This window comes from Empidonax traillii, unplaced genomic scaffold (genome assembly GCF_003031625.1).
Source record: "Empidonax traillii isolate 1590-97213 ecotype Southwest subspecies unplaced genomic scaffold, ASM303162v1 scaffold173:size850371, whole genome shotgun sequence".
Lineage (NCBI taxonomy): Eukaryota > Metazoa > Chordata > Aves > Passeriformes > Tyrannidae > Empidonax > Empidonax traillii.
In genome coordinates this window covers 202,515-224,480 of record NW_020955366.1, presented here as the reverse complement: position 1 = coordinate 224,480, position 21,966 = coordinate 202,515, and the positions used below count along the sequence as shown (strand labels likewise).

The following is a 21,966-nucleotide window of genomic DNA, read 5'->3' as shown; positions in this document are numbered from 1 at the left end:
AAAATTATTGCTTAGTTCATTTTTACCTGGCCTAGGTCTGGATTCCAAACTTAGGCAAAACACCTTTTGACTTAAATAGGGATGTGTGAGTGAGTGATGGGAGAGCAGATCCATATTGCAGTACACGCTCAGATTTTAAAGTCCCAAACCAAACCTCGTGTTGCAGAGGTGCAGAAATTGCATCCCATAAAATTGTGTGCAGCTAGGAAGGAAACTAGTGCAGTTTCAAGAAGAACTGTTTGCAGTTTATTCTTGATAGAAGGTATAATATTTTGAAATAGTCTTACTCACTTCAGAACCTCCCTTTTGCACTGATGAAGAACAGCTTGATCCCTCTGTCTTCACACCTCACACCCACATGCACAGTGTATCTCGTGCCTTCCCTGTTGAAACCAGAAGGTACAAACAGAATTCATTAATGTGTTAGGCAAACTCCTACCTGATTCTTAACTAAGTACTCCATTTTTATGCAAAATTTGCATCCATACATTCCAGGCTCTCAGAAGCACTTCACCTGTGAGTTAATAACGTTTAGTTCATCAGATTCCAATTTACACTAAACCTGAAGGATGTTTTGTGCTTCCTTTCATCCTGTTTAAGGACTTTTGTGGGCTTAGATGAAAAACTAATATTTCTGTGCTGCTAAACAAAACTCACCAGAAATATTTTAAAATCTCAAATTTCACTTTAAAAAATATTTTTACCTGTTTACTTGAATAATGTCAATTTAATGTATTGTCCTGATTAGTCTTTGTATATATACATGTCTATATATATATATAAGCTATATATAAGCTTTATATATATATGTATATGTATAAAGTTTTTGGGGTGATTGAGGGGCAAGACAGAAATCCAACATTGTGACAAAGATTCTACAATCATTTATTAACAGTTTCAAGAGATGTATTGCTGTTTTGAGTTTGACTAAAAGTTATTTGAAGTTGAAGTATGAAAAATGAAATGCAACTAAGGAAATAAGAATTCACAATATTAACTTAGGCTTTTGCTACAAAGAAAATTAGTCATTAGTACAGTTGGAACAGTGCTCTTTTTCTGATGGAGGAAAAGAACTCCAGTTGTAATAATTTGTACTGGTTACAGGAAGCACTAACCTAAGACTGTACACAGTAAATTAAAAAGCCTATCACATCTGTTATTTACTAGTGCAATTTACTGTAATACCCTCCAAGTGTCACATTTCAAACCAAAGGGTAAGTCACAAATTTCCAGTTCCTAACAAAGAATAGGAGAGGTTTGAAGAGCTCTTAACACCTGGGGAAATCAATCAGGATGTTAGAGTAGAAATAAAATAATATTGTTGAAATGGAATCAAGCATAAAATAATTAATTTTTATGAGAATCCAGAATTTCATTGTAAATTCAGAGTCTAATGGATTCTTCAAAAGGAAGGGTTTAGGGGAAAAAGAGAATATTTAAAATCTAGTTTTGACATTCCAATTACTGCCTGTTTTATTAGGTAGGTTTAGCAAAGCGAAATGAATCTTAACACGCAGGTATCTGTGCACACACAGTTTTTATTGTGGTTTGTGCAGATACAGGTATACCTGGTTATCCCTGCACCCTTCTGCCCCTGCCTTGGAGATCCTGGTGGTAGCTCCAGCAGCACCCAGTGCAGCGTGAAGGAACTGGGATCCACACAGTTCTCTCCTGTGTTACACATAACTGTCTCACTGCAGTTCACCCTGACCATATTTTAACCCAGTGCATGACTGAGTGCTAATACTGTATAAATATTTTGAAACATATCTTAAAAAAAAAAACAAAAACATGTTTGCTTCAAACTTTTTATGATAGAGAAATATATAATTATTATGGTTGTCTTACAAATTGTATTGTGTTCATTTTTTTTTTTGTTAAATATGTAGAAAAACATTAAGGGAATGGGGGACTTGAATGTCTGTGTGTACCGAAATGTATATAACTATTTGAGGAGAACACATGTGCCAAGTATAACATGATGTAAAAATTGTAAATATATGAAAAATTCATTTTTCTAATAAAGATAATTTCTGCCAATTGATATGAAAAAGAACAATGGTATCATTCTTGTCTGTCTTCGTTGTTAAATGGGACAAGATGCAGTGTCACCCGTGAAGAAGATTTCCCTTTGTTTTTCCATCAGTTGTTGATTTGATTTGAAGGGTGTTAACAGCCACATGTTTTGAGCTATCCTCTGCTGTTAGAAATTACCAAAAGGTGAAGATGCCTGAAGCTGAAGCTGACAGGATGTGCTTGGTGATCTCAGTTTAATTTAATTCCTGAAAAAGATGGAGACAATTAATTTAAGCAAAGTTCCTTTGGTGCGAGGAGGATGCTTTGAAAGTTGCTTCCTCAGCAGAGGGAGCAGTGGGAGCTCAGTTAAGGATGGTCCCTTCACCTGTGGCACCATTCTCCCATGCTCTGAGACACATCTGAGGCACGAAGCGCTGTGGGCCTGCATGAGATGATCTTGGCTGCAGAAATGCACAAGCTCTTTGGGCCATTGTGGAGGAGGCATCCAGCCTGAGGAGGAGGCGTTCTGCCAAGAATGATGCCACCCCTGAGAAGAGCTGAAGGAGTGGAGAGCTCCTGGCATGGCTCTTGGAGGTCGATCAGGTGAGGAGGACAGGGGAGAGCAAACCAGGGGGTGAGAAAATGGCAATGATGTCTCACGTCTTCTAAGACTTTTGCTATCCTCAGCCTTTTTTACTGTTCTGATTAATCAAGACTTAAATCAAAATAGAGGTTTTAGTGGAGCAGTTAAAGTCCTTTCTAAGGTTTGATCATTTGCCTGGCCATGGGAGCTAAAGAAGTGACTTTCACACTGTGCTCCGGAGTGGTTCTGTAGGACCCCATTTTCCATGATGTCTCATCAGCTGATGAAAATCTTTGATTCCTCAAAATGGGCATAAACAAACCCTTGGCAATTAGAATAATGTTCTTTGAGGCAGTGGGATGGAAGTCATTATATAAACCCAAAGCATCATTTTGGAAAAGGGGCTTTGTGTTGAATATAAAAATAATGATGGGGTGAAAGGTTGCTCACAGATGTCTCACAGTAGAACAGTCCCATCTATTTGTTCCCAAGATAAACATGACTGCATAGATAATATGAGAGAGATAAAATCGGACTTCTGTACCTAATGAGGTTTTTAATGAGAAAAAACCTGCTGGGCTTATTGTCCTCTGCTAGAAAGCTCTTTTAAAGGGACCCTGCTCTATTTGTATCTAAACAGCCCCATTTCACGAAACCAAATGAGGTGTGCCCAAGGTATTGAATCTTTATGTGAACTTGAATCTTTGTTTTCAGGTGATAATAGTGTTTGCATCCAAGCTAGTGTTTGCATCAGGGCTGTTCCTCCAGCTCTACCTGCCAGCTTAGATGATTTCTCTCTGTGTGTCTATGAGTCATCTCAGCCTCAGCTTTGATTCCCTTTGGGATCTGGTTCAAAGATAGTCATATTCTCCCATATCGTTCTTTTGAGTCTTTGCTGATGTGTCTATGGCAACTACCAGTCCTCTAAGACTTTGCTTGCTAAAAAAAAAAAAAAAAAATAAATTAAGTGGTGACTGGGAAATGGAAGCTTTGAAAGTCTGACATATTGTGCATGGCAGTGCCGGCAGTGCTCCTCACGAACTGAGCAGTTCACCCGGTATGAACACAACTTTCCTCCTGTAATTTGGACGCAAAAACACCTGTTCTAAGGCCAACTGCTGAAGTCTGCTCATCTCTATATACAGAAACACCATCCACATTACTTGTGGTGAGTTTTCCCACTGATCATAGTAGCTGCTTGTTTCTCTGCTCCTTCCAACGCTTTACAAACAGCATTGGCTTCCCCTTGCAGGTTTGTTGCAGTACAAAACCCAAACCGTGACTTCCACAAATTGCATTATTGATCTGTAGTGTGGTCCTCTGTCATTGCTATGCTTCTCCCACTTGGCAGGCTGCTTCAGCAGGCGTCTCTCCACATACGGCACAGCTTGTCCTTTCCACTGAAGAAGGGAAGTTTAACACGTGGAAGGGTCTCTGCATTGATTTCTGTATTTTCTTGCCAGAAGTTCCCCAAAAAGCTTTCGGGGGGGGGGCTGGAGGGGGGGTGGCAGGGAGTAGTTTATTGACTATTTATGTATTTGCCACTAGTTAGCTGAAGCAGAATGATCATTACAGATGTTGACTGCATTCTGTTCACATCAATATGCTCAGATCTTGTTTGTTAAAATAACGTGTTTATAATGTAAGTGGTGATCGTTCCTTTACTATGGCAATAATCTGGAGTTTGTTAGTTTTGCAGTAGGCAACAGGGGATGGTAATATAGAAGATAATGATGATTAATATCATTTGCACAAGGTTACTGTAAGGTCAAAGACAATTTCCATGGGTCTCCATGAACCTCCAGGTGTAATTTAACAGCAACAATTCTTAAAAAACGCTTTGCATTGCAAAAGCACAAGGTCTTTTTGGAGTGGACATTAGCCTGCTAGTTAGAAATGACCCATCCAGTGACATCACTGAACCCCTTCATATTTAGGCTGGATAACATTTACACTGTAAAGAGCTATGAAAGATACAAAAAGCAGGAAATCTGAGCATGCAGCTCCAGAGGGAAAAAATACAATATTAACCAGGTTTGAAAGTCTCAGACCCTCTTGTTATAGAACTGTGTAGTTCCACTAATTACTTTAGGGACTGAAGCTGTTTGGCACTTCAGAAGCTTGGTTATGAGCAGCTGCCTCCTTCCATCCTGCATGGGGAAAAGCAAATTAAGTAGGAACCATGAGAGGCATTTCCCTTGTTCTCCCTTGAGCACAGAGACCTTGGCCAGCTTTTACTGCCAATTTCTGACACGGTACAGTTTTATCAGTCGAGAGGTTTGCCAAACAAAGAAAAAGCTGCTGCAGTGGTATCACAGCATCATGATGCTGATTTTACCCTCCTCTTTCCCAGCAAGAGAAATGTGGCCAATTGTATAATTCTCCTTGTAGCTGAAATGCCTCTGAATTCCTTTCCTGTACTTTTAAAAGAGGAACCATTAGTATATGTTGAAGAGGATGAAAGTAGTAGGAATAAGGATGACCAGAATAACTCTGATTTTCCTCTAAGAACAAAACTGCTGTTGCATTGATTTGGCCACTGTGAGTGTTTCCTAATATGGGCTCTGAAAGCTGCAGTGCGTGTTAATTCCTGTTACCCATTTTATTTTTACATAAATGTGTGTGAAGAGCTTATGTTTAAAAATAGGGGTGGGGATGATGTTGAGGGATTTTGCTATGGGAGAAACTTTCCAATAGGACTAGACAACTCTAAGTGTCCTGCAAAAAGATGGTGTCAGTCTCTCTGAATATGCCTCTCACCAGCAGGAACATATAGCAGTAGCTCTTAACCAACCAAGAAAATAATTTATTTGTAATGAAATATCAAATCTCAAGTGGCAAATCCATTTAGATTTTTATCCTAAATAGAAATTCTGGAATGATAACCAGGTCCTCTTTTCCTCACCTTTAAATCCACTGCTGTTCCTTTGCATGGGTGCACTATTATCTCAGCAAATGGGAGCAGCCAATGTGACCTTAACTATATTTATACTTCTCTGAACTAAACAGCTCTGATACTATCACCTTCCTTCTTATTTCCCATTCCCTCTATCTACTCCTAGCAGTTTTCTCTATTTCTGTCCCTGTTAGAACATCATGGAAGTGTGAGCTGCACCTTGAACCTGACCTGCATGGTCAGCAGATTTCCGTGTGTTAGTTAGAGGCATTGTAATCTCCGTGTTCTTTTCTATTCTTGTCTCTATAAAAACTAACATTTTGTTTATTTCTCCACTGCCATTCTGCAATGAGAAGATGATTTCAGTATTCAGAGCATAATGGCATCTATAACCTTCTTTTTCAGATGTTGGTTTTGCACTCAAAACATTTGGATAGCTTAAATTATTCCTCCTTGCATGCATTTATTTTTCTGGCATTTCAAAACGCTAATATTTTTTTCCCCTAAATATTTGAATCTGATAGACCATTTTATATCTCCTTCAAAGCAGGTGAGTTTGGAGTAGCAAAGAAATGTCAGGTCATCTACAGAGCAGGACTAAGGCCAGGAATTTTGTGTTTTAAGGGATGCCAGACAGATTTACATTTTCAGTGGCCTGAATGTTGTGGTATTGCATTCCACGTGCTGAGGACTTTCTGAAATAATGTTTAGCATTAAAAAAAAGTTTGATTATGTAATGTGATGTACTGGGTTAGGCCACTAAATGCTTTGAAGTCAAAGAATGAGAAACCCACAGTTTAGGTTATCAAGAAAGGTATTAAATATTGATGCTTTGAGAAAATGGCACACGTCTTCAATTCTTTCACATTGCAGTCTAAATAAATTACAAATTTATTTCTTTGGGGAGCTGGATACAGGTAACAGAACTGGTCTTTCAGGGAGAAATTGAGGCAATGGTGAAAGTAAGTCTTATTTTCTTGTGGGATTTTACATATTTCTTAGCACAGTGGGCGGGTAGATTTAAATGTATATGAAACAGAGTTGCCAGCTCATTGCTCACATCAGTGTATTCCCCAGCTGGCTCTGCATACTTCTGTGCAAACATTTTCTTCTTCCTGAGGCTGGGAGGAAAGTAGGATGTGAGGTTATCTGCAGCATGAAGCTTGTACCCTCTTGCTGTCCGTGGGCTGCAGCTTCAGTTTGGTTTGACAGTTGGAGTCGATGATCTTAGAGGTCTTTTGCAACCTTAATGACTCTATAATTCCATGATTGCAAAGCTATATCATACTTGCCTCGATGCCCTAACAACAAAACCCCATGGCTTTAGATAGAAAGTTGAGAGGTAGTTATTTACACACAGGCAGCCCATGATGAATTAAACACGAATTAACTCAGGGTGAGCTGCAGTCTATTGCCCCTGTGTGCAAGCAGAGTAACTGTGGCTCAGCAGCCCGTGCACAAACGGCTGTGCTCGTCTGCACAAAGACCAATTAAATCCTCCTAATTGCCAAGTGTTCCCACTGGCTTCATCACACTGCTGTAACCCAAGTCCTGGATTCTTAGTCCTTACCCGGCACTGCAGGGCTTGAGCAGACTGGGAATGTGACTGTTGAGGCCACGTGTTTGCCTGTGCACACTTGTGCATGTGTGTGCATATTTTAAAGAAACAGTTTCTCCAATCCTCTGTAATGCAACTGCAATGCTCTCAGTAGAGACCCTTATTTAGTGATTTTAGCAGCAATAATATGAATCATTTTTAGGGGGACAGACGACAGTGGTAAGGCCCTGATAGTGCCCTGTGCCAGGGAGAGCAGGACAGTGTGTGTGTGGTTAGAATGTCCTGGTGAAGATAGCAAGTCTTGTGCTTTCTTCTAATAGGATTTTGTGAAAGTCCTACTTCGTTCCTGCTGGGGATCAAAACAGATTGCTGGACTGGGAATCTCAAAGACTGGTTTGTAATGCTGGCCCTGGCATTACCATGTCATGGGGTCTTGTGAGTCACTTCACCTCTTTGCTTTCCCTCCAGCTCCTCTTCAGTTTGTAAGTAAGGCATTTGTTGGAGTTAATCTCCTGCCATTTTCTCATATGGAGCAGACACTAAAGTCCTGGCAGAGACCAACTGGCTTTGCAGCAATAAAATAGTTAGAAATACTAAATTACTAATTTTTCTTCTACCTTTAAGGCTATTGGCATAACTTCGCTGTATCTGACCATTTGTCAGCAGAAGCTTAAAGTACAGGGAGGAGTAACGAAGCAAAGAAGATCTCTAGAGCCAACAATATTTAGGATGAAAATAAAACAGTGAAGGTAAGCCTTTAAAATGGTCTCATTCTGCAATTACCTACAAGGCAAACTGCAAATCCTGGACAGGACTGACACCATGCTGCTGTTCCTACTGAGGAGATGTGTTTGCAGTGTGAGCCCACAAAGTACCACTTTAAAAGCTGAGGACCTGTAACTAACAGCAGCACATGGAAAATGCCAGTCTTTGTGACCTTTGTTGGATGGTTTGTCTTCAGCTTACACAGAAACTTCCTTTTCTTTTAACCTTATATAAGTTATGTTAGATCATTTTTTAAAAGACTTTTCCACATGATATTTTCAATGTACCACACTTGTGACATTTGCTGTTCATATGACCCCTATGAATTCATTGAAGTGCCCTCAGGGACCCATGAATATGAAAGTGTTTCCTTTTTTGGTTCCATTTTTCACTGCTTTTGCTGGCTGGTTGGTTGTGTACAGGGCAGAGCAGCTGTCCTGAGCAGTTCTGTCCTCCTTACGGGGGGCACAAAGGAAAAACCCTCTGGAGGAAACAGCTTCGTTGCCCCTCAAGAACTTCAGCATGAGAAAAATGACCACGAAAGAGGACTTAAGGAGAGAATTTGAGCTAAGTGTAACAAGTGGGATCCAAATATTTTTTTAATGAGATAGGTTATAAAAAGAAAAGTCCTGTAATAATGGTTTTGGAGGTTTAATCAGAAGAGTTGATTCATATTCCAAAAACCATCTTTATGCCAGAGTTACATCTTCATTAAGGGCCTGCATTTTAATGGTCCACCAGTCAAACTAAAGATCTCTTTGTGGGTATGATGGCGACAAACCTATTTTAATATTATGATGTCTTTTAATTGCCTTCCCTGCACAGCCTATGCCAAAAAACCACTGCTTTTCATGGAGCTCTCCATTAAACTGTCAGGTGAGGGGGAGGAGCAGGAGGAACAGTGTCACTGGATAACAAGCGTCCATCCACTGGCAGAAAATAAAGTATTGAATGGGTGTTTCAAAGGAAAAAGAAATCCCCAGCAGAGACTGTGATTCAGGAGTACTGAAACTGTGAGTGAGATGTTGTATTTGCTGCTGAGACTCGTTTCCCAGTGCAGAAAGAGGCACAGTCAGAGTGTGATAGTGTTGGGAATGGGATGGAACAGTCACATGGTGGCTGCTACCAGTGTAGCATCTGAGCTGGCAGTGCCCCACTCACATTTCTCCATTAAATAAGGAAGATAGTCAGTCTTCAGCCCATACAGCTCGCAAAAGAAATTCCTCCTTACACTGATAAATGCTTCCAACCGCTGAATAAAACTGTTACATTTTGAATAAGCAATGCTGCAGAACATGCAGAACAGCAGTTTTGATTCAGGGTCTGAATGCTGGGAGGTGCAGTGCAGTCCTGCTCTGCTCCATGGAATTCAAGAGCGTTGCCATCTGGTTCAGTTGCATCTCCTGAGTGTGAGGAGCCAGCTTTCCATTCCCCGAGGTGCTGGTGTAAGTGTTACACCTCCCAAAAGTAATATAATGCCCCCAAATATTTGGATGATGTACTTGAATTCTTGTATTTATTTACATTTTAATTGTTACAGATGGAATAAATTCTCTACTTTGAAGTTTTATTACACTAATGAAGCTGACTTAATGCAACCTAACTAATTTTGGAAACTCTCTTCAGCCATTCCAGTCCTGTGAAAGATAAATTCAGGCAAAATACAATGAGGCCTGAATAAGTTGTTCAACACATGTCACCCTGATATCCTCAGAGGTATGGAGGGGAAGAAAAAGACATGCATCGAATTTCTTAGTCAGCCAGATAATTAGCTCTCAACAAAATTGAGTGTGGGTTTGTTTGTTTGTTTGTTTATTTTAAGAAACAAGTTTTATAAAAAATTATTCTTATTTAAATTATTCTAATTTTTCTTTCAGGGCTTTTTTGTTTTGTTTTGTGTTTTGTTGTTTTTTTTTTAATTTGTCCCAGTACCTTTTCTCCTGTGATGCCTTACCTCTTCCTCCTGGAACTATGCACTGTGATGTATCCTGACAGACAGAGACAGCATCACAAGTTTTTAGGGGCTGTATGTCTACAGTGGACTCTGACAACATTGTCTTCAGGTATGTCATGGCCCTTTATGTTTGCACCCATTTTCAAACACATTTTTCCTTTATGTTAAATCTTCAACAACTAATGAAATGAAGACCTGGTGAAAACCAGCAGGTGAGGGTGACAGGATCCCCTTGGAGTTTGTCCACAGAGAACATGACACTGTATTTCAGCCTCGTGTAGGGGGTCACAGCTCTCACCTGTGGTTGTCTTGGTGGCATCAGCTTGTCCCAGTTGCAGTCAAACGTCAGAAGAATCTGTTTCTATTCAGCCATCCTTGATGTTATGTCCTTTCATACCTGTGAGAGAAACTGTCTACGCAGGTGCTGGTGCAGAAATACCTCAGCTGAGCTGTGAACAATGAACTACATTCTTTCTTCCAACACTAAATTCAGATCCTGTTAAAAAAAAAAAAAAATAGGGCAGGTTGCACAGGGAACAAAAACTTTCAGTTCAGACAGTACCAGGGTAGGTAGTAAGTGGTGGGTATGAAAGGCCTTGTCAGATTTTATGTTCAGCTGGTGTGTGTGGTGTAATAAAAAGCTCAAATGTGTGTATTGCACAGGCAGTACTGAGGGTGCCGTTGTCTCCATTGACTCCTGCGTCAGGCTGAAAAACTTTGAAAATCAGTTTTCCCCAGTGTGGATGTCTTATCTGTTGAGTGTACTGTGTAGTAGACATTTTAAAATCCTTGTATTTTCCCACATGATTTCTTTTGGAGCAAAGTGCAGCTGCAAATGGATTTCCACCCTCTAATTTCCCTCCCTTGCAATGTGGCAACTTGAAGCTTGCCAAATGCAGTTTTTATAACCTATGAAAAATGTGCTCATAACCTTGTGCTTTAGCATGAACTGCTCACTATTCTTGCCTCAGTCCGAGAAACCTGATAATAAACATTCAGGCAGGAAAAACTACTGAGACCATTGACTGGCTGTTATAATAACTCTGATTCAGTACCTTGAGTGACTAAAATGAAATTGAACCTGATAACATCAGTTTTGCTCAACCTGTCCGTTCTACCATCTTTTAATCATTTTTCATAGCAACTCTGCATTAACCTCCCATCCTGGAAACACATTCCTCTGTTTTTCTCTGGTATGACAGACTCCCTTTTTTCCTTTTCTAAATAATGTTTCTTGCTCTCATTCATCTGTGCTCCCTGCATATCACCAGGTAAATGTGATGGATTTCTCATACTGAAAACCATCTGCTCAGTTATGTTAGATAACATAAACCCATCCACCAAAATGCAAATTGATAGAAATTCCTGCTAAACCAAAGCACTCGTTATGATTCTTCTGTCCAACATGTGCCCTCTCTGATCCAGGGAGGTTCAGCTCCCACCCTTCTGACACAAACACTCATGCAGGCCATCGGTGAACTGGGTATGAGGTGAAGGGCTTCACAAAGAAAACAAAAACTAAATTAAAGCTATTTATTTCTTTTAACCAGGTGTTTCCCTGCACTCGCCAAGTGGAGAGCTGCCTGTGCAAAAGGCCATGTCTGGGCTCTGGCCTGTCATCTGGGCCGACGGATGGAAAATGCATCTGCCATCGAGCCCTCAAGTTGTGGTGAAAGCCCCAAGGACTCTGAGACATTCAATCAAGTTTGTAGGAGCAGCATAGCGGGTCTGTCACACTCATGACTGAACAGTTGTATTTCTGCCGTGCTTTGACTGAAGAGATTTTCTGTTTGACCTGCCCGTGTTCAGGAGCACTCTGGCATGAACCAGATGGGCTGTACTTGGGCTAAAATAGGAAGTATTTCTTTACATTAACATTTTCTCAGCTATTTCTCCTCCCAGTCAGTTAGAGCTGCTGAGGTCACTGCTCAGCAGTACCCGTGTGTGGGCCAGAGCAGCACAAGCAGTGGGTCAAGGCAAGACCTTGGCCAGGGTGATGGGTGTCACCATCAGGTGGCCACGGAGGAGGCACAGCCACAAAAACTGGGTTCTCGTGTTTTCTCAGCCTAAAAGACACTGTGGCATTGCACAGAGCCCAAATGTTGGTGACTGCATCCAGCTGCATGCAAAAGTGTCTGCAGAGTTTGTGGCTTCTAAAACATGCAAGTCGTGGTATGTGTAATTTTCACCACTTCCCACAATGGGAGAGGTGGGATTTCTCACTCAGAGGGATGCATGTTGTACTGACTCTGTAGAATCTGTGCCTACAAGTAGAATTTCACAGCCTGGCCCTCCTCCTCAGAGCTCACAGGGCTCCTGGTTTCCTTTGACAGGAGGTAGTCACTCCTGGAGGGAGCGAGTATTTCTTGAGTTAATTACCTAGTGTTGTTTGCAATCCTCAAAGCATCTAAGTTGATGTGCTGACTGCAAGAAGGGGAAAGTGGCTACAAACTCTAATGTAACTTAATGTGAACTAATGAAAGCTTAAATAAAAATAAGCAAACAAGTCCCTAGTGAGATATCTGAGCCACAGTTCCACAAAATTTAATTAATCTTTCCTTTGTATTAAACATTATGGTGCAGGGAAGAATCTGTGCCAAGGGCAGCAGTGACTAATTTCACAGCAAGGAGTAAACTTTGGTGTGTGATTGTCTCTCACCACATGCCTGATAGAAGGTACAGAGGGATAACAACTGAGAACCTTGTTACAGAGACAACAGAAACCAGCTGCTGGATGGGGCAGGTCACAAGCTGACACATCAGGTAAACACAGGCAGGAGGTGTTTGGTTTTTGCAGTCAAGAAATAAAGGAAAATATTTTTAATGCACGTTTGAAACAGATGTGCATGCTACAGATAGTTTGGGCTGTGATCCAAGTGAGTGGTAAAGCTTGGTTTTACATAAACTGGCCACAGGCTCATAACCCTTTGGCCAAATGTCTGAGGAACACCAGGTATGTAGACTTAAAGCTTTGTATCTCCCACGTTAACCACATAAACCCTTCCAGAGGTTTAACACAAACACTTGCAGGGCAGGAACACCTATTATGTGCCCTCAACAGTCAGAAGTTTCTCCCGAGTAGCCCCTACCCACAGCTATTTGCTTCCACATTGCAGTATATTTAAACAATTTCTAGAGAGGTAAATATTTGTTTGCTCAGTAGAGTCAGGTACATTTCTGGCTGAAGGTCAGCATTTCCCTCCTCTGGGATCCTATTTACTGGTCCACTTTCAGACATCCTGCCATGGCCTAGCAAATATGCCTGGGACTCACTAAATTCTGCCTTTCATGTACCTCTGTCTCTGGAATCAGCTTCCTGTGCTGGCAGAAACATCCTTACAGGAGGAGGCAGCTCCTCAGTCCCGAGGAGAGGGACTTGAGAGCAGGCAGGGGGTGCTGGCAGCTGCACCAGCTGCTGCTGCAGGTTTTCTCTGTATCATATCCTTCTGGCAGCAGTCAATGCTCTCTGTGTCTTGTCTGGAAGGAAAAAATCCCCTTCCCATTGCTGCATGAATGGATTCCCAGTCCTGGAGAAAGAAAGCACATCAAGAAAATGAGTCCTACCCCTAGCACAGGTGTCTTAGTGGAGGTTGGATGGCTGTAGGGTGATGCCTCAGCCCTAGCCCCACCTTGGTCAGGTCACTGGCTGGCGTGGGACAGCTGCAACAAGCAGGAAGGGCGGGCTCCTGCCTCCCAGGGTTGCCTTGACAGTGCTGGGAGACAAGCAGTTTACCAAACCCAGACTCCTTCTGCTGACTTTCCTTCTGATATCCAAATTTATCTGCTATTTATAACCTTAACTGGTCTTGGTTATAGCAGTAGTGTCACTCCTCCTGAACAAGTTCCACAAATCAATAAATATTCAGCTGGTGCTGGAGGCTGTGTCTACAAAACCAGGGGGTCAGCCAGAAGAGCTGGAATTGCTTTGGGGAAACGATATTTATGGAGCTAAAGATCCAAAATGAGAATGAAGAAATGACATGGCACATATCACGACAGAAATGTTGTCCAAACTTCTCTGATGAGTTTGCCACTCTTCGATGAGGTACTAACTGGACAAAAAGCAGGTGGTTGACTGTGTCATCTGGTGAGCAGAGCCTTGGAGAGATCTTTCCTCCCCCAGCTGCAAGGGGTGCAAGGGCCAGCTGTCAGCTCTGTGACACTGGTGACGCCAGGCCACTGCAGGGAGAACACTCTGATGAGGGGAATGAGACTTGTTTTCATCCTGTGAATGTCTCATATGTGATTTGTTGCACTTGCTGACAGCACCGTGAGAGATGAGCGGTTCATCACTCCTCAAGTCCCTCCCTTGCCTTTCCCATCGGACAGTTAATGTGTGGTGTGTATTCCTGGCCACTTCAATGCCAGGAAATCTCTTGCTGTAGCATTTGTATTGAGCTCAGTTTGTTTGTATGTTTTGCCAAGAATACAGTTTCACGAGAAACGAAGCACTGCTGCAGATCTTTTGTTGCCTGTGGGTGCACGAGAAGTTGTTAGAATACTTACAGAAAAATCTGAAAATATTAACATAGGAAAATAAACACATATATTTGTAAGTTAACCCAGAGAAAAACACTTGTGGTGGCGTGTTTTGTTTTCTTAATTGGAATGGAGAAACAGAACTGTCAATATTGTTTTATGCCAATAAGTAGTGATAAGGGGGTCAGTCTTTTGTTAACACCCTGTTTCTTCTGTTTGACTTGAACTTGACTTATTGAAGCCAAAGATCTGCGTTATTTCATAAAAGCATTGGGCACAAATGCATAGTAAATGCCCTGATGGGGGAGAAGATAATTAGAATGAAGAGGGAAGCTGCATTCCAGGTGCAGGAGCCATTAGTATTCTTCTGCTCTAGTTCCCTGAACCACTGCATTTATTAACCTTTAGCCAGATCAGAGCCAATTTCTCCTGTTTCTTACATAATGTTGGAATTATAATTGACATACTGATGAAAGGGAAACGTCTCACTGCAACTCAAATTTTTCTTGCTTTCATGTAGAGGGTTTTAGAACAAGAGTCTTATCAGCTGTGAATAATTGCATCTCATTAACTGTGTACTGGAGTTATATGTATATGCATATTAGTTGGAATCGTGTATATATTTGGCTGGAAAATGTTATGGCATGCTTCAAGTGGCACCAGTGATGTGAAATTCAGTGTGCATGGCATGTTTATGTAACTCGAGTGACATTGCTAAAGAGGTAGGAGATGATGGCTGTACGTTTGGGTGCAGTTTTGGAGGAATTCTTTCCAGCAGGCTTTGAAAAAAAAAAAAAAAAAAAAAAAAAAAGGCTTGTTATATGAACAGTTTGATACTCTGTTAGTGAAAACAGAAGTGTTTTTTGAGGCTTCCACTGCCCCCTTACTCTGCTTGCTGCTCTGAGGGTGCAGTGCTTCTGTGGGGCTTGGAGGTTCATGTCATGGGGAGTGTTTGCAGGGTTTTCTCTGGTACCTCAAGATGATTTGCTCTTCTAGGAAAAGCTTTGTGCTGATCTTGTGTATATCCAAATTCACAGCAGATTTTGGAGTCTCTAATAGACAGAGAAAGCTGCCAAAAAAAGTAATTTGTGTGAGAGTGGTAAGTTGTCTTAGCCCTCAAATCCCTTTGATCATTAGGAAAATCAAGTAATCCATTTACAGTCTTCTGGTTGCACCCTTTATTTTGATGTTTTCCTTCCATATAGTTAGAGAGACGGTTCTTTTTAATAAAATTAGGTGGTTTATTTTGAAGAGGGCAGGTCTCTTCTCCTTAAAGGGACTCAGCAGTAACTCCAGGGACAATTTTCCATCAAGCAGAAGCTGCAACTGCCACATGACTCTATGACAGGGACTTTCACCCATGAGAATAACCTGGCTGCAGAGCAATCATTAATTGCTTCCTGGCACAAGGAATGTCTTGTTACTGCTTGTAGTTCAGAGACAATTCAACTCACACACGCATATGTTGGCATGAAGAAAATGCCAACTGCTCTTATTTCCAGCAAAACAGTGATATAATTGTCAAGCTGATGGGAAACAAAAGCTTCCTCCTAATTTATTTGTTATTAAATGAAGAAAGAAAAAAATCTGCTGTTCAACTAAGGAGCACTTTCCATACTTTATTGGAAAACTGTCTAGAATTTAACACTGGGACAACTCATGATGTTGTTGAAATAATCATCAGATGAATCCTCATGAATCCTTTCTTTCCCAAATGCAAACTGCTGATTTCTTCTTGCTCCTCTTGGACTACAGACATTTAACCTAAGTTGAGCTTTCATGTAGGGTTTGTTTGATCTTATTTTTTGTCAAAATCCCCATCATTCTATATGCAGCATAACATCAAATTATAGGAATATTTTCTACATTAAGCTACTTTATATTTTCCTTTAAAGAAGAAAATAAACTACCATACTTTTTTCCTTTAGATAACTTATGTCTGCCAGCATCATCTTTGATTTGACCTGAGGATTTCAGTACCTAACCAGAAAGTTGTGGGAATCAAACTCCCCGTGAGTGGAACAGCAATCTCTGCTCAGAGTAACGCACAGGAAGGACATGAAGAGACCAGAAAACACATTTCCACTGGTTGTGGCGAGATCAACACTTGAAGGGCAGGGCTGCTACTGGCTGCAAATAGTGGAGCCTGCAGGTCTTCTTCCATAAACAAACTGAAAAATGTTCAGTAATACATTGATTACAAGCTGGAAAAGAATATTGGCGGGGCTGTGGTAGTGATTAATTGTTTAGCTTATTAAATTATTTTCCTAGCATATGATTTTTTCCACAGAAATAAATTACTTTGAGTATTATAGCTTGTGCTTATGTGAGGAAAAATTAAGGTATTTTCTAAGCTAGCAGAATGACTTTGTCCTATATTTCTAAGGAAAATAATAGTGAGAATTCATTAACACTTGAGAACTGCCTGGAAGAAAATAGATAATTATAGACTTCATTATGCTTTCAAACAGGCATGCAAAGTTCTAAACCAAACTCTTACAACCGCAGAAGTTGCAAATAGCGACAAATTTTGTGAGGAGCACCAATTTTCTGATCAACCAACAAAATGTAATAAAAACAACAGGATTATGTTGTCTTTGAGATTTAGTGAATATTTTTCTGTCAGACTCAGGGTTGTATTAAAGCAGAGATAGAATTCTGTGTATGAAACCTTCCAAACCATCAGCCATGACCAAACTCCAAGATGGACAAGATATTGAGAAGTCACATAAAGCTGAGGCATGGAGATGAATGAAGAAATGAAAGGAGACTGCCTGAAACTGCAGATTATTAATCCCAAACCACTTCTGTCCCATTTTGAAAGGCTGTTGCTACCATGGGGCAACCCGTCCAAACCTGTCAGTTCCTCAGTAGATACCACCATTCACACATTCAAGTAGATATTCTGTTGCTTCTTAGAGTTTTGTCCTAATGTTTGTTAAAGATTTCATTATAAATTAAAGCTCCATCTTGCCTGCGAAAACTAACATGACTAATGCTTTGTCAGCAGGTCATATTATGAGCATTTAGCTTTTCATTAAGGAGGTTTCCTTTTAACTTCATAATTCAGCAGGAGGAATATTTTGGATCCATCAACTTGCTGCCTCCAAATGTTACCACTTCCAAATTGACAAGTTCAGGGCTGCTGCAGGGGGACGTACTGCAGCTTTGCAAAGCCAATGTTGTTGATTATTGTTATCTTTCTGAGCTAGGAAATGTGGACCTGGCTGTTCCCAGGCCATAGTGATTTGGTCTTGATCATGCAAGTTGACTCCCTAATACTCTGAAGCTGTTTTTTCCCTTCATTCTGTGTTGAGGAAGAGTGACCCTCATTTCAAGATGTGCTATGAAATGGCCATAAATTGGCTGAAGAGCACTATAAAAAGTAATAATGTTTGGGCTTGCTGAGCTGGTCAGAAGAGCTCACCATTACTGCAGCTTCATTTCCCTGGCCAAGGCACCCCAATGGATTCAGAGGGATGAGTCACTGCCCATGCTGAGTGTTAGAGCACTGCAGACTGCTGTGTGAGGAACTCCCACTCATGTGGAGGACATGGGAAATACAACTGGGTTGATTCAGTGTTAGATACAATACACAACAGCTCTGTGGCCAGACACGCTTTTTAAAAGGTATTGGAACGTGTCCATGCTTGCATTCTTTTACTGTCAGTGTACTGAAAGATGGAATATCACCGTATGCCCCAATGAGGATAGAAAATTAGACCAGCTCTTGTGCTGGAAACCCTCCCTCTGCTTACCTGTCCATGGATGAAACACTGTGGAAGTCTGTTCTTCCTCCAATTATATCGTACAGATTGGTGCAAGGTAGGTCAAATAAAAAAGTGTCTAAAGTGTGTTCACATGGGTGGTGATATTGGTATACCTGTTAATCTACTGGCAGATTTACCCATGTAGACAAGCTTAGAAGAACAGGCCTTAATCAATTATGAACTTAGACGACAGCTTAAGTGGTGAGATTTATGCCTTTTTAAAATATGTGTCTAAAACAGGTATGTTGCTTCTGTTTTAGTCCTCCCTAGTGCTGTCTATAATCATAGCCCTGTTAAAACGATACTTTTAGGGACTATTTATTTGATAGACTCTCAAGTATTCATTACCTTAATTACCCAGTATAAATTACCCACGATACTCTATCCTTGTTTGGCTCAAAAATAATGACTTGTTATTATTCAGGTGCTAATCACCAAATCTTAATCCTTTGCTAGTGAATTATGGATTTTCAGAGGAAAAATTGAAGGAGAATTTTAGATATGTCTGTTCCCTAATTGATCATCTATTAACAACAGTGTGTCCCTTTGCTTCTGGAGAACTTCAACAGATCATGTCAGGCTGCAGAGCCAGGGGACTGTCTGCATGTGGCACTGGGAGGTGACAGGATGGGTGTCCCCCTTGCTGTGGGAATGCCACGTGCTCCAGCTCTTTGAGAGCTGCACATCAGCACTGCCTGATGTGTTCTGATGGGATTTCCTGTTGGCACTTTTTATACAATTGCTTGAGTCATTCTCCAGTGGTACCAAGTGCTTGCCACAGCAGATGAAGTCAGCTCCTGATGATGCACTGCCTCTGATTCAGAGCAGGGCCTCGAGCTGGACCATCTGCTGGCTGCTTGCCTTCCCTTGATGCGCTGGTGGAGCTGCTGGGTGTCACTGGTGCTTTCAGCGTGGGCATGTGAAAGTGGATCTGGGGTTGTATTTGTCCATATGCTCCCTGTTGAGCTGTGACTGGGAATCTGTGAGGCTGGGTTGTGCTGCCCAGGTTTGCTCCAGAAGGATTTTGCTCCAGGATAATTGAGTACCCCCACAGTGACTCTGGCTGAGCCCTGCAGAGAAGGTGGCAGTGTGGGAGAGTTGCTGCCCATGTCTGGTGGAGAATGAGGATCAGCCTGTGGGCAGGCAATCCTTTACAGCCTGGCTGGGGTCAGTGCTGTCCACAGCGAGGGCAGGTCTGCTGAGCAAGTGTTGGGTGCCTGAGCCTTCCTAGTCCAGGAATCTGGGAGATCTGCATCTAGGAAAGCGAACACTCAGAAGCCAGAAGCTTTTCTTCAGTCCCTTTTCTCTGTGCTCCCAAAATAAAAGAACATGTGTGTGTGCAGAGTAGAAAAGCTGGACATTTATAGACTGGAAGAGCACCTTATTTTTCCTTAGATTTTTTTGTGGAGACCCTGCAAGTGAAGTCACAGCAACCTCTGAATGAGAAGGGACAACAGAGACTCTCCATCTGCAGTCTGCCTCTAGCCAGAAGGTCGCCCTTCGACCTGGTGACACAAAATGTGCACATTGCTGATGCCAGGTGACAATTTTTTAGCACTTCTTAGTCAGTTCCATATCAAAGCCATTTCTAACAGAGGTAGTCTGAGAGTCCCCACTGTTGCAAACTGAAGGCAAAGAATTTTCATAAGGTCACCTGTCAAACACATCAAAGAGCAGAAAAGAGACTGCCATTTAAGTTCTGGTCCTGTGCTGCAGTGCTACACCTGTACACAAAACCATACAATCAACCATATCCTAAAGATATGATAAAGACTAATAACCTAAAAATATGGAGAAACTCTGTCTTGTAAGAGGAGTATTTTGAGAGTGGCTGTAGATGGTTCACTGTAATCTAACAACTTGCTACATGCCAGAAGAAGCCCACAGCATTTCACCTCAGTAGTGTTATCACTACATTTAATAATGTTCCAGTCTTAGCCTATAGGAAGAGTGTTATTTTATTAATCAGATTTAATATCTTTTTATCAGTGCTATTTCCAACTGATATGATTTCTCATGGCAACTGGATGAGCAATCAATGACACAGCATGATGCTGAGGGTCTGAAAAATTTCATATATGCCACGTTGTCTATAATGCTCAAAATAATCCTGATGATGTGAATTCTGTGTGAATTAATATTATCATACAAATGTATTTAAGTGTTAATTTTCTTTGATGTGGCCATGTAGAAAAGCCTTAGGAATCAGTGGAGATTAGGGGAAAACTATTTCTGATTGCAAATTCTACTCACTCGTAGTAATACAGGTAGATTTGCTGTGCTAAATTGCTAAATCACTTTACCAGGCTTTTCAGTGTGTCTTATTTTTCTTTTTTTTTTTTTTCCCAACTTGATTTTTTTATATTTGCCTATTGAGATGTTGACAGGAAGAAAGGAGTGTTGTCTTCAAGGGAAATATATTTTATTGCTGTTTATATCTAAACAGCACTGATGTTGCACTCAGATTTGAATTTCCTTCTTCTAGAAATACTAAAGAATTTTTTAAGTCAGTGGGAGAAAGGAAGGAAATCTCTACATTAGATTAATTTGGTCTTTACACTTGTAAAAGTCTCAGACTATTGGCTTCTACATGCCTGAAAGGAATTTTAATTTTCTCTTTGTTTCTAACTTTTGAAAACCTTCTGGCTGAAAGAGACAATTGCCCTTGCTTGGCACTACACCTGTTGTGAATTGACTAATGTGTGTTTGGTTATGTGCCATGTCTATATGCTTTAAAATTAATTAGTTTGAAGTGTCTCTGTTTGAACACAAAATTTCCAGTTTCTCGCTGTAAAAAAAACCCCAAACCTGAAATACATGATGATAAAAGACTGATCATTCTAAATGCTCAACTGCACATCTGATTAACATAATAATCTGATTTTTATGGCACCCTGGCCAAATAAGAATGTAAAAGATTATTGTATGTGCAGACAGGCTTTTGTCTGAATTTCACTGTTGGGCAAATGTGGCAGGACAAAGCTAAAAAGTTAGTGAAAAAGAAAAATAACTTTTTTCTCTTTTGGATATATCTGCAAATGCTTTATGTGCAAATATTCACTGATTAACTCTGTTGATTCTATGACCTGTATCTTTTCGTTGGCTTACCTTCCAAACCTCACATGCAATTGGGTTCTGCACTTCAAAACCTGCCCTCTCTTTCTAGTTGAAGCTTTTGGGTTTTATACTATGAGAACACTATCAAACCATTGCACCTATTCTTAAGGCTACACTATTAACTTCCCTGCAGTAGTCAGTCATTTAACTGATATTTGTCACCATGTGCATTCAAAATTAGCAGTGCTAATGTTTAAATGTGAGTGCTACTAAAATTACATATTAACTAGCAAGCTGTTGGAATCTCTGCTACCAATAACTGCCAGAAAAAATACTTTCACAGTATAAACTTAATCTGGAATTCACTATGGGCCAAGAATTACTTGCATCTGTCAGGGTTTCCCAATAAAAGACTCTGCAATAAAACAAGTATTGTTTAAAGTTTAAACTTTCTTTGAATAAGTTTCCATTGATGTGTTGGGGTGTTTTTTTTGCTGTCTGGCAAGAAGAAAAATCAAAATACTGCAACTTGGAAATGCTACTGATTATGCCACAATGTGTTGAACCGTGATGGAAGATCTGGACAGTAAGGTCTTGCTGAGTTTGGGCTCCGTCCATATAATAAATTTCCTTTTTTGTAGGAAGAGAAACTTCTCATAAATAGTGCTTGTTTCTGGCAAATTAAATTAAATGGAGTGGGTTTCCTTGGCACCAGCACTCATGACTGCTGAGGCCTGCAGTGAGAGCAGAACAGTCCTACCCCACACCTGAGCTGCCTGGAAGGGATTTGTGCTGGGGCTCTTGAGCACTTGCCAAGGCCTAAGAGAGATTGAACATGACTGACACTGATGGATGTGCTGCCAACTGCTGCACACTTGTGTTCTATAA

At 40.8% G+C, this 21,966-nt stretch overlaps 1 long non-coding RNA gene across 1 annotated transcript; it reads right to left on the bottom strand.

Annotated features, from left to right (window-relative positions):
- Positions 1 to 275: 275 nt before the first annotated feature.
- Positions 276 to 13,144, bottom strand: LOC114058468. The gene is made up of 3 exons (XR_003571460.1): positions 13,067 to 13,144; positions 10,071 to 10,268; positions 276 to 383 (listed from the first exon to the last, which is right to left on the bottom strand). It is a non-coding gene; the product is annotated as an uncharacterized LOC114058468 (long non-coding RNA).
- Between the last annotated feature and the right edge of the window lie 8,822 nt (positions 13,145 to 21,966).